The sequence below is a fragment of the Nerophis lumbriciformis genome, linkage group LG33, assembly GCF_033978685.3.
Source record: "Nerophis lumbriciformis linkage group LG33, RoL_Nlum_v2.1, whole genome shotgun sequence".
NCBI lineage: Eukaryota > Metazoa > Chordata > Actinopteri > Syngnathiformes > Syngnathidae > Nerophis > Nerophis lumbriciformis.
Window position 1 is genome coordinate 21748277 of NC_084580.2, and position 12276 is coordinate 21760552.

The following is a 12276-nucleotide window of genomic DNA, read 5'->3' on the forward strand; positions in this document are numbered from 1 at the left end:
TAGATCCACTATGGACTGGACTCTCACTATTATGTTAGATCCACTATGAACTGGACTCTCACTATTATGTTAGATCCACTATGGACTGGACTCTCACTATTATGTTAGATCCACTATGGACTGGATTCTCACTATTATGTTAGATCCACTATGGACTGGACTCTCACTATTATGTTAGATCCACTATGGACTGGACTCTTACTATTATGTTAGATCCACTATGGACCGGACTCTCACTATTATGTTAGATCCACTATGGACTGGACTCTCACTATTATGTTAGATCCACTATGGACTGGACTCTCACTATTATGTTAGATCCACTATGGACTGGACTCTCACTATTATGTTAGATCCACTATGGACTGGAGTCTCACACTATTATGTTAGATCCACTATGGACTGGACTCTCACTATTATGTTAGATCCACTATGGACTGGACTCTCACTATTATGTTAGATCCACTATGGACTGGACTCTCACTATTATGTTAGATCCACTACGGACTGGACTCTCACTATTATGTTAGATCCACTACGGACTGGACTCTCGCTATTATGTTTGATCCACTATGGACTGGACTCTCACTATTATGTTGGATCCACTATGGACTGGACTTTCACACTGTCATGTTAGATCCACTATCCCCAATATAGTTGTCCTGCTGGAAATCGGGAGATTTTCGGGAGAATGGTTGTCCCGGGATATTTTCGGGAGAGGCACTGAAATCCGGGAGTCTCCCGGAAAATTCGGGAGGGTTGGCAAGTATGCGCACATCTGCGGTCCTCTCCAAGGTTTTTCATTGTCATTCTCACTGACATCCCACTGGGTTTGAGTTTTTCCTTGCCCTTATGTGGGATCTGTACCGAGGCTGTCATTGTGGCTTGGGCAGCCCTTTGAGACACTTGGGATTTAGGACTATATATATAAACATTGATTGATTGATTGATTATCTACTCAACACCACCTCTTCCCTTCTATTCTTCCTCTTCATCTCCCGTGCATTAATACATTTCTGTATGTTAGAATATTTCTAATCACCTCTGTTGCCATTTCTTCATGTTTTTCTTTTTCTAAATCTTCCTTCACTTCTCCTTTTGCCGAATGTTACATTCAGTATTCATGTCCTGTTAGTTGCTTTTTTGGCTATTCTGTCTGCTTCCTTGTTCCCCTCCAGTCCAACATGTGCTGGTACCCAACAGAACCTTATTTCTGTTATTGTCATGTCTGTGTGATCATGTTTTGTTTAAGTTATGTTCTGCTTGGTTTTGGACTCTTTTTAGTTCCTGCTTTTCACTCCCTTGTCTTGTTTCCATGGTTACCCATTAGTTTTCACCTGCCCTCACGACTCACGCACCTGTCTTTAATCATGTCACTATTATTTAAACCCATTGTCGCCAGGAAGTCTCCCTGGCGACATCACACTTTATGATCACTCTTCTTCATGCCATGTTCACAGTTCCATGCCAAGTAAGTTTTTGTTTTTTGTTCATAGTCTTTTGCCTTTGTGCAAGTCTTTTGTTTTCATTAGCCAATTCAAAGCCATTTATCAACAACATCCAGAAACGTCGCCGGCTTCTCTGGGGCCGAGATCATCTAAGATGGACTGATGCAAAGTGGAAAAGTGTTCTGTGGTCTGACGAGTCCACATTTCAAATTGTTTTTGGAAATATTCGACATTGTGTCTTTTTGGACCAAAGGGGAAGCGAACCATCCTGACTGTTATCGACGCAAAGTTCAAAAGCCAGCATCTGTGATGGTATGGGGGTGTATTAGTGCCCAAGGCATGGGTAACTTACACATCTGTGAAGGCACCATTAATGCTGAAAGGTACAACATATGCTGCCATCAAAGCGCCGTCTTTTTCATGGATGCTCTGCTTATTTTAGCAAGACAATGCCAAGCCACTTTCAGCACGTGTTACAACAGCGTGGCTTCGTAAAAAAAGAGTGCGGGTACTTTCCTGGCCCGCCTGCGGTCCAGACCTGTCTCCCATCGAAAATGTGTGGCGCGTTATGAAGCGTAAAATACGACAGCGGAGACCCCGACTTAAGCTCTACATAAATCAAGAATGGGAAAGAATTCCACTTTCAAAGCTTCAACAATTAGTTTCCTCAGTTCCCAATCGTTTATTGGGTGTTGTTAAAAGAAAAGGTGATGTAACACAGTGGTGAACATGCCTTTTCCCAACTACTTTGGCACGTGTTGCAGCCATGGAATTCTGAGTTAATTATTATTTGCAAAAAAAAATAAAGTTTATGAGTTTGAACTTCAAATATGTTGTCTTTGTAGTGCATTCAATTGAATATGGGTTGAAAATTATTTGCAAATCATTGTATTCCGTTTATATTTACATCTAACATAATTTCCCAACTCATATGGAAACGGGGTTTGTAGAATGTTTTTTTAATTGATAACACTTTAGTTCTCGTAATGCTACTTTAGTTATTAACATATAACTTATTGTTTCATGTGAACTTGTTGTAATGATAAGTCTTACCTGTAGATGGCAGTCACACCTAAGATAAACTTGTGTACTGCAAGATGACAACAGTAGTATTTGAATTTATTAATGGAAAACCCCTTGAGATGCAGCATCTCGTTTTCGAGGGGGACCAACGACACTTAAAATGAACACAATGCAGTACACCACCGGACAAGTTACACAACAAGCAATTACAGACAATCATTAAAGACAGTTTTGCTCAGATAACTCTCAGCTCACACAACTCTCTCAGAATGTACAATATTTACAATAGAATAACATATAATGCAGTAATTAAATTCCAACCAAGGACATACTACATACAGTGGCATTCAGTTTTAAGATAAACAAAAAGAGACATTTTTAAAAAGACCAATGGTTGATAAAGACCTCAGAGAGACAGGCAGATGATTCCAGTCAAAGGGGGCTCTAAAAGAAAAGGACCTCCGGTCCAGCTCTTTACACACAGTAGGGACAGTAAATGTAGGCTATTGAGAGTGTTTTAGACCCATACTTGCCAATCCGAGAGACTCCCGAAATTCAGCGCCTCTCCCGAAAACCTCCCGGGACAAATTTTCTCCCAAAAATCTCCCAAAATTCAGGCGGAGCTGGAGGCCACGCCCCCTCCAGCTCCATGCGGACCTGAGTGAGGTTAGCCTTCTTATCACGTCCGCTTTCTCACAATATAAACAGCGTGCCTGCCCAATCACGTTATAACTGTAGAATGATCGAGGGCGAGTTCTTGGTTTCTTATGTGGGTTTATTGTTAGGCAGTTTCATTAACGTCCTCCCAGCGTGGAAACAACACACAACAACAGCAGTCACGTTTTCGTCTACCGTAAAGCAGTTCGTCTGCCGTAAACCGCAATGTTGTGACACTCTTAAACAGGACAATACTGCCATCTAGTGTACATGCATATGTGACAATAACATCTACGGCTTTTAGAGAGTGCAGTGCACAACTGCGCACACAACAAGGAGACGAAGCAGAAGAACGAGGAAGATACAGCTGTGGCGACGCCAACGACGACGAGTAAGATGAAGAAATACGCTTGTAAGTTCCAAGCCGCAGCTGGATAGCCTCCGGGAAGAAGTAGTGGACTACCAAGTGCTTGGCAGCGAAGATCTTCCTCAGGAAACAAAGATTGACCGGTTTTGGGCCATGCTAGGTATAGATGGAAGATTCCAGACTCTAGTGCATTTGATGAAAGCACTTTTGTGCGTGCCACACAGCAATGCATCATCAGAGAGGGTGTTCAGCATGGTTAGAAAAATAGTGACAGAGAATAGAACAAGGATGGACAATTCAACCCTTAACTCAACAATGAGTAGATGAGTGTTATGTGTGTGTATATATGTAAATAAATGAACACTGAAATTCAAGTATTTCTTTTATTTATCTATATATATATATATATATACCGTATTTTCCGCACTATAAGGCGCACCTAAAAACCACAATTTTTCTCAAAAGCTGACAGTGCGCCTAATAACCCGGTGCGCTTTATTACGATTCATTTTCATAAAGTTTCGGTCTCGCAACTTCGGTAAACAGCCGCCATCTTTTTTCCCGGTAGAACAGGAAGCGCTTCTTCTTCTACGCAAGCAACCGCCAAGGAAAGCACTCGCCCCCATAGAACAGGAAGCGCTTCACCCGCCCCCATAGAACAGGAAGCGCTTCACCCGCCCCCGGAAGAAGAAGAAAAAACGCGCGGATATCACCGTACGTTTCATTTCCTGTTTACATCTGTAAAGACCACAAAATGGCTCCTACTACGCGACAAGGATCCGGTTCATAAAAAGACGCAATCTCTCCATCCGCACACGGATTACTACCGTATTTCACAGCAACTGATATTCCTGTGAACTGCACTGTGGAACGGGAGCACGTACGGTGAATATTCGCACCACAGGGAATGAGGAGTCATCCTTCACTGTGGTTCTAGCTTGCCATGCTAACTTCCACCCATCCAAAAGAGACCTTTCCAGCCGGCGTCATCATAAAAGCTAACTCGAAGGGATGGATGGATGAAGAAAAGATGAGCGAGTGGTTAAGGGAAGTTTACGCGAAGAGGCCGGGTGGCTTTTTTCACACAGCTCCGAAGGCGAACACACCTTCACTAAGACGGGCAGATAGCGCCGGTCGACATACGCCAACATCTGCCAGTGGATCGTAAATGCCTGGGCAGATAGTTTCGGTCACAACTGTGGTCCGACCTTTCCGGAAGGCAGGATTCACAGAACTGCTGCACAACAACAGTGACACTGACTCCGGTGACTTCGACGAGACGGAACCGGCCATTTTGGATCCCGTATTCGCCCAACTTTTCAATTCGGACACCGAAGACGAAGAATTCGAAGGATTTACGAATGAAGAATAACTTCAGAAGGTGAGCGCTATGTTTATTTTGTGTGTTGTGACATTAACGTTCGAGCAACATTATGTTGCTATTGTTCTACACCATTTTGAATTTTACTATGTTTGTGATTGCACATTTGCGTACATTTTGGGACAGAGTTGTTAGAACGCTGGTTTTCAATATATTATTAAAGTTTGACTGAACTATCTGACTGTTTTTTTGACATTCACTTTAGCGCAGCGTTTTTTTGACATTCACTTTAGCGCAGCGTAGGCGCGGCTTTTAGTCCGGGGCGGCTTATTGGTGGACAAAATTATGAAATATGTAATTCATAGAAGGTGCGGCTAATAATCCGGTGCGCCTTATAGTGCGGAAAATACGGTATATATATATATATATATACATATATATATATATATATATATGTATATACTGTATAATAAAATAAATATATATACGTATATAGCTAGAATTCCCTGAAAGTCAAGTATTTCTTATATATATATATATATATATATATATATATATATATGAGAAATACTTGACTTGGTGAATAACCACGCCCCCAACCACACCCCCGTGGAGCAGTTTCATGTCTTCCTTTGAGCAATATTTCCCACATCAACTTAGTTTTAGCAATTAAGACTATTTAAGTTGTTGTTATCCTTATTTGTGGGGACATTGTTGATTGTCATGTTCGGTTGTACTTTGTGGACGCCGTCTTTGCTCCACAATAAGTATTTGCTGTCGTTTTTGTTTACTCTGCAGCCAGTTCAGTTTTAGTTCTGTTCTGCATAGCCTTCTCTAAGCTTCAATGCCTTTTCTTAGGGGCACTCATCTTTTGTTTATTTTTGGTTTAAGCATTAGACACAATTTTACCTGCACCCTGCCTCCCGCTGTTTCCGACATCTACAAAGCAATTAGCACCGGCTTCCACCTACTGATATGGAAGAGTATTACAGGGTTACTCTGCCGAGCTCTAGACAGCACCGACACTCAACAACAACAATACATAATTTGCAGACTATAATTACTGGTTTGCAAAAAATATTTTTAACCCAAATAGGTCAAATTCAGATATTCAGGAGGAACAGTGTAGTTTTCGTCCTGGTCGTGGAACTGTGGACCAGCTCTATACTCTCGGCAGGGTCCTTGAGGGTGCATGGGAGTTTGCCCAACCAGTCTACATGTGTTTTTTGGACTTGGAGAAGGCATTTGACCGTGTACCCCGGGAAGTCCTGCGGGGAGTGCTCAAGGAGTATGGGGTAACGGACTGTCTTATTGTGGCGGTTCGCTCCCTGTATAATCAGTGTCAGAACTTGGTCCGCATTGCCGGCAGTAAGTCGGACACGTTTCCAGTGAGGGTTGGACTCCGCCAAGGCTGCCCTTTGTCACCGATTCTGTTCATGACCTTTATGGACAGAATTTCTAGGCGCAGTCAGGGCGTTGAGGGTATCTGGTTTGGTGGCTGCAGGATTAGGTCTCTGCTATTTGCAGATGATGTGGTCCTAATGGCTTCCTCTGGCCAAGATCTTCAGCTCTCACTGGATCGGCTCGCAGCCGAGTGTGAAGCGACTGGGATGGGAATCAGCACCTCCAAGTCCGAGTCCATGGTTCTCTCCCGGAAAAGGGTGGAGTGCCATCTCCGGGTTGGGGAGGTGATCTTGCCCCAAGTGTAGGAGTTCAAGTACCTCGGAGTCTTGTTCACGAGTGGGGGAAGAGTGGATCGTGAGATCGACAGGCGGATCAGTGCGGCGTCTTCAGTAATGCGGACGCTGTATGGATCCGTTGTGGTGAAGAAGGAGCTGAGCCGGAAGGCAAAGCTCTCGATTTACTGGTCGATCTACGTTCCCATCCTCACCTATGGTCATGAGCTTTGGGTCATGACCGAAAGGACAAGATCACGGGTACAAGCGGCTGAAATTAGTTTCCTCCGCCGGGTGGCGGGGCTCTCCCTTAGAGATAGGGTGAGAAGCTCTGTCATCCGGGGGGAGCTCAAAGGAAAGCCTCTGCTCCTCCTCATCGAGAGGAGCCAGATGAGGTGGCACCCGAACGCCTCCCTATGGAGGTGTTTAGGGCACGTCCGACCGGTAGGAGGCCGCGGGGAAGACCCAGGACACGTTGGGAAGACTATGTCTCCCGGCTGGCCTGGGAACGCCTCGGGGTCCCACAGGAAGAGCTGGACAAAGTGGCTGGGGAGAGGGAAGTCTGGGCTTACCTGCTTAGGCTGCTGCCCCCGCGACCCGACCTCGGATAAGCGGAAGAAGATGGATGGACATATATTTTGTCATATGTTTCATACAATTTTTTTGGATGCCTTTAATCTTAATTATTCTCCAGTGTGGACGACTCAAATGTGGCATTTTTCCTCAAATCCTCAGTGCCCTGCTATTTTTTGTTTTTATTTTGTTATTGTCAATAAGGCTGTGTGTGTGCGTGTGTGTGTGTGTGTGTGTGTGTGTGTGTGTGTGTGTGTGTGTGTGTGTGTGTGTGTGTGTGTGTGTGTGTGTGTGTGTGTGTGTGTGTTTCATTATCTTCTTCTTCTTGGCAAAACTAAGGAGAGAAAGTTGAGGAGAAATCTATTTCAAGGTAATTAATGGTGGTCCAAAAGGTGTCTGCTTGTCCTACTCCGGAGGGTAAGCTGTCGGAGTATCCCCCTTGCGATCGGAAAAAAACAAGAAAAAATATAGCAACCTACGCATCGCTTCGTGGAATGTCCGCACACTATTGGACTTGGCCGAAACAACTGAGAGGCTCTACCGTAGGACAGCACTTGTGGCCCTGGAGCTCGCAAAGTACAACATCGATATTGTAGCACTCAGCAAAACCAGTCTACAAGGCTACACCTTCTTCTGCAAAGGGGTCACTGAAGGCACTCGCCACAACCATGGAGTTGGCTTTGCTGTGAAGTCCCAACTGCTGCAGCGCATCCCAGAATCTCCCATCGGCATCAATGAAAGACTGATGACATGGCGGATTCTCCTCACAAAAGGGACGCTTCACCACCCTCATTAGTGCTTACGCACCAACTCTGGATGCCGAACACGGCATCAAAGAGTCCTTCTACCTGGAACATGACTCCATCATACAGAAAACTCCAGCAACAGATAAAGTCATTCTCCTGGGAGATTTCAATGAAAGAGTGGGCACAGAACACCTGGTTCGGAAGGCAGTTATTGGCCAACACGGAGTGGGGAAAATGAACACTAATGGGCTTCGGCTCCAAACAACCTGACAACACCCCCGCTCAAAGCACTGGCCTGGACTACGTAATTGTCCGGCAAAGAGACAAACGGGATGTTCTTTCCACCAGAGTCATGCGCGGAGCCCAGTGCTGGACCGATCACCTCATGGTCAGGACCAAACTCCTCATGACCATCCAACCCCGTCGTCCAAGGACAGCCCCAAACCGGAAACTCAACTGCACAGCACTAAACAGCTCCACCACCATAGGCAACCTCCGACAGCACCTTGCAAGCAACCTTGATCAGATCTCTGAGGAATCCACTGACTGGCCATCTCTGCGCGATGCCATCCATAGCGCAGCCTCAGTGGCGCTTGGTGCAGAAGGCTAACAAGGTCCCGAACCTTGCAGACTGCAACAACACCCAGGGCTTTTATGATGGCATCAAAGCCCTATATGGCCCAAAGAAGCGGACACTTGCCCCTGTCTGCTCAGCTGATGGAATCACTTTTTTAAAAGGACCGTCACGAGATCCTTGGCCGTTGGGCAAATCACTTTGAGACTCTCCGCAACCACACCAATCCTGTTGACCTCCACATCCTGGATGGACTCCCAGACCTGCCTCCAATCATGCACCTTGACATCCCAGCAGGTTTTTAAGCATGGCGGATATCTTCTTACACGTCGCCTGCACTTCTTCATTTCACGCATGTGGGAACATGAGACCCTCCCACAGGACTGGAAGGATGCCAACATTGTGGTCATCTACAAGAACAAAGGTGACAAGCAGCCTGTGGGAACAGCCATGGAATTTCCCTTCTTTCCACCGCAGGGAAAGTGCTGGCAAAGATCATGCTCAATAGACTCGAGGAGCACATCTCGGAAGCTGCTCTCCTCTCTCTCAGTCGTCCTCAGACGAGCTTCCATCGGAGTCTCCAATCATTCCGGTTCTCCATACACCTGGCCAGCTCCGTAGAGTTTTCAGCTCCCGCATCTTTCTCCAGGATGTCCAAGTAAGTTAGCGTGGGACGTCCTCGCGATCGATGCCCGTGCGTTGGTTCCCATAGGACCAGCCTGCTGGCTGGGAGCACCCGATGTCTGTGGCAGCCATACAGGAGGACAGACTCCACAGTGGCGTGGAATAGACTCAGCTTTATGTGTCGGGGGAGATTCGAGCACCACACTCTTGACATACTGTTCAGGACCCTCCACGCTAGTGCCTTCCTGACCTTAAGGTCTTGTTCTGTGGAGTTCATTCAGAAACCCAAGAATTTCAAGTAATTAATCTCTCGCAGAGCGTTGCCATCTGATGTTGTTATTGGCGGGTGGTCCATGTGTGGGTTATAGGTGATTACCTCAGTCTTCTTTGCGTTCAATCTGAGGCCAACCCTGGCACATTCCACCTCCACTCTGTTCAGGAGTTCCTGTGCCTGCTCCACGCTTTCAGCCAACAGGCAGATGTCATCTGCATAGTCTAGGTCTGCCAGGGCTACAGCAGGGGTTCTTCTAGACCTTCTTGGTGTAATTGTGAAGCCAAGCTCCTGCTCTCGCCCGTTGATGACTTTCCTGAGCGCGTAGTCCAGAGCTATGATAAAGAGGAAGGGGGCGAGAGTCTCCCTGCTGCACCTCTGCCAGGATTTCAAACTCCATGCCATCTGGGGTTACCACCTTGGCTCTTGTGCCCTTGTTCATTGTTAGCAGCTAACAAGCTAAGCTAACCAGCTGCTATGGAAGTAGAATTGTCTCACATCAACTTATATATATCAATATATTAATACATATCCATCCATCTTCTTCCGCTTATCCGAGGTCGGGTCGCGGGGGCAGCAGCCTAAGCAGGGAAGCCCAGACTTCCCTCTCCCCAGCCACTTCGTCCAGCTCCTCTTGGGGGATCCCGAGGCGTTTCCAGGCCAGCCGGGAGACATAGTCTTCCCAACGTGTCCTGGGTCTTCCCCGTGGCCTCCTACCGGTCGGACGTGCCCTAAACACCTCCCGAGGGAGGCGATCGGGTGGCATCCTGACCAGATGCCCGAACCACCTCATCTGGCTCCTCTCGATGTGGAGGAGCAGCGGCTTTACTTTGAGCTCCTCCCGGATGACAGAGCTTCTCACCCTATCTCTAAGGGAGAGCCCTGCCACCCGGCGGAGGAAACTCATTTCGGCCGCTTGTACCCGTGATCTTGTCCTTTCGGTCATAACCCAAAGCTCATGACCATAGGTGAGGACGGGAACGTAGATCGACCGGGAGATCGAGAGCTTTGCCTTCCGGCTCAGCTCCTTCTTCACCACAACGGATCGATACAGCGTCCGCATTACTGAAGACGCCGCACCGATCCGCCTGTCGATCTCACGATCCACTCTTCCCTCACTCGTGAACAAGACTCCGAGGTACTTGAACTCCTCCACTTGGGGCAAGATCTCCTCTCCAACCCGGAGATGGCATTCCACCCTTTTCCGGGCGAGAACCATGGACTCGGACTTCGAGGTGCTGATAATACATATCCATATATTAATAAATATACAAATACAAATGTGATATATAAATAAATAAATTATTTGTATAAATAAACAACTTAATATATATGTAAATATATTTTTGCGATTTGAAAATATGTACAAATTACATTTATAAATATAAAAATGTGACATACAAATAAATCAAGAATATGTATCAACGTATATCTGTAAATATTTTTTTGAGATTTGAATAAAAATATGCTTGATTTTTAATTTGTATTGAATTTGCATATGTGGACTGCTTTTTTGCTTTTGTGTCGATGAGACATTCCTCCCACAAACCAAATGCACAAATAAATGTGACCTACACACTCCCCTGAACAACCAGCAGAGGGCACTGCAGCCAGAGCGGTCTGGGGACATACATATAAAACAATCACAACACAATCATCATATTACGAAATAGAGTAAAAAAGATAATTAATAATATGGATTATAGAGACCCAACAAATGATTCATAAAGTCAAACATTTTAAAATTTTATGAATGACAACTGTTCAAATGATGTATAAAATAAATAAAAACATGCTTCCTGAAGTGATCCAGAAGATGTTTCAGATGTGAACCAGTAAATAATCTAATCTATAGGATCATTAACAATTTGAAATAAAAATATGTACCAATTCCATATTTCAAACACCTATAAAAACACTTATGAATAAGTCTAAAATTGTCTTATAAATATATATACACATAAAATGTTCATTGTATGTAAAATATGTATTGTACTGTTTACTCTCACCTTTTCAGTCATTGTTCTGTTCAATGTTTAATACAAACCCTGTTTCCATATGAGTTGGAAAATTGTGTTAGATGTAAATATAAACGGAATACAATGATTTGCAAATCCTTTTCAACCCATATTCAGTTGAATATTTGATATATATATATTTGATGTTCAAACTGATAAACATTTTTTTTTTGTGCAAATTATCATTAACTTTAGAATTTGATGCCAGCAACACGTGACAAAGAAGTTAGGAAAGGTGGCGATAAATACTGATAAAGTTGAGGAATGCTCATCAAACACTTATTTGGAACATCCCACAGGTGAACAGGCAAATTGGGAACAGGTGGGTGCCATGATTGGGTATAAAAGTAGATTCCATGAAATGCTCAGTCATTCACAAACAAGGATGGGGCGAGGGTCACCAAAAACAAATGCGTGGGCAAATTGTTGAACAGTTTAAGAAAAACCTTTCTCAACCAGCTATTGCAATGAATTGAGGGATTTCACCATCTACGGTCCGTAATATCATCAAAGGGTTCAGAGAATCTGGAAAAATCACTGCATGTAAGCAGCTAAGCCCGTGACCTTCGATCCCTCAGGCTGTACTGCATCAACAAGACACATCAGTGTGTAAAGGATATCACCACATGCGCTCAGGAACACTTTAGAAACCCACTGTCAGTAACTACAGTTGGTCGCTACATCTGTAAGTGAAAGTTAAAACTCTGCTATGCAAGGCGAAAACCGTTTTATCAACAACACCCAGAAACGCCGTCGGCTTCGCTGGGCCTGAGCTCATCTAAGATGGATTGATACAAAGTAGAAAAGTGTTCTGTGGTCTGACGAGTCCACATGTTTGGAAACTGTGGACGTCGTGTCCTCCGGACCAGAGAGGAAAAGAACCATCCGGATTGTTATAGGCGCAAAGTTGAAAAGCCAGCATGTGTGATGGTATGGGGGTGTATTAGTGCCCAAGACATGGGTAACTTACACATCTGT

The 12276-nt window shown here is 44.8% G+C and overlaps 3 protein-coding genes across 3 annotated transcripts in view; 1 reads left to right on the top strand and 2 right to left on the bottom strand.

Annotated features, from left to right (window-relative positions):
* The window catches only part of LOC133575685 (uncharacterized), a 462851-nt gene that overhangs the window by 381937 nt on the left and 68638 nt on the right, over window positions 1-12276 (bottom strand). The window lies entirely within an intron of this gene.
* LOC133575760 (uncharacterized) overlaps window positions 1-12276 on the top strand; it is a 551361-nt gene that overhangs the window by 239163 nt on the left and 299922 nt on the right. The window lies entirely within an intron of this gene.
* Window positions 1-12276, bottom strand: part of LOC133575681 (uncharacterized) — a 515078-nt gene that overhangs the window by 88475 nt on the left and 414327 nt on the right. The gene's annotated exons all lie outside the window — the stretch shown is intronic.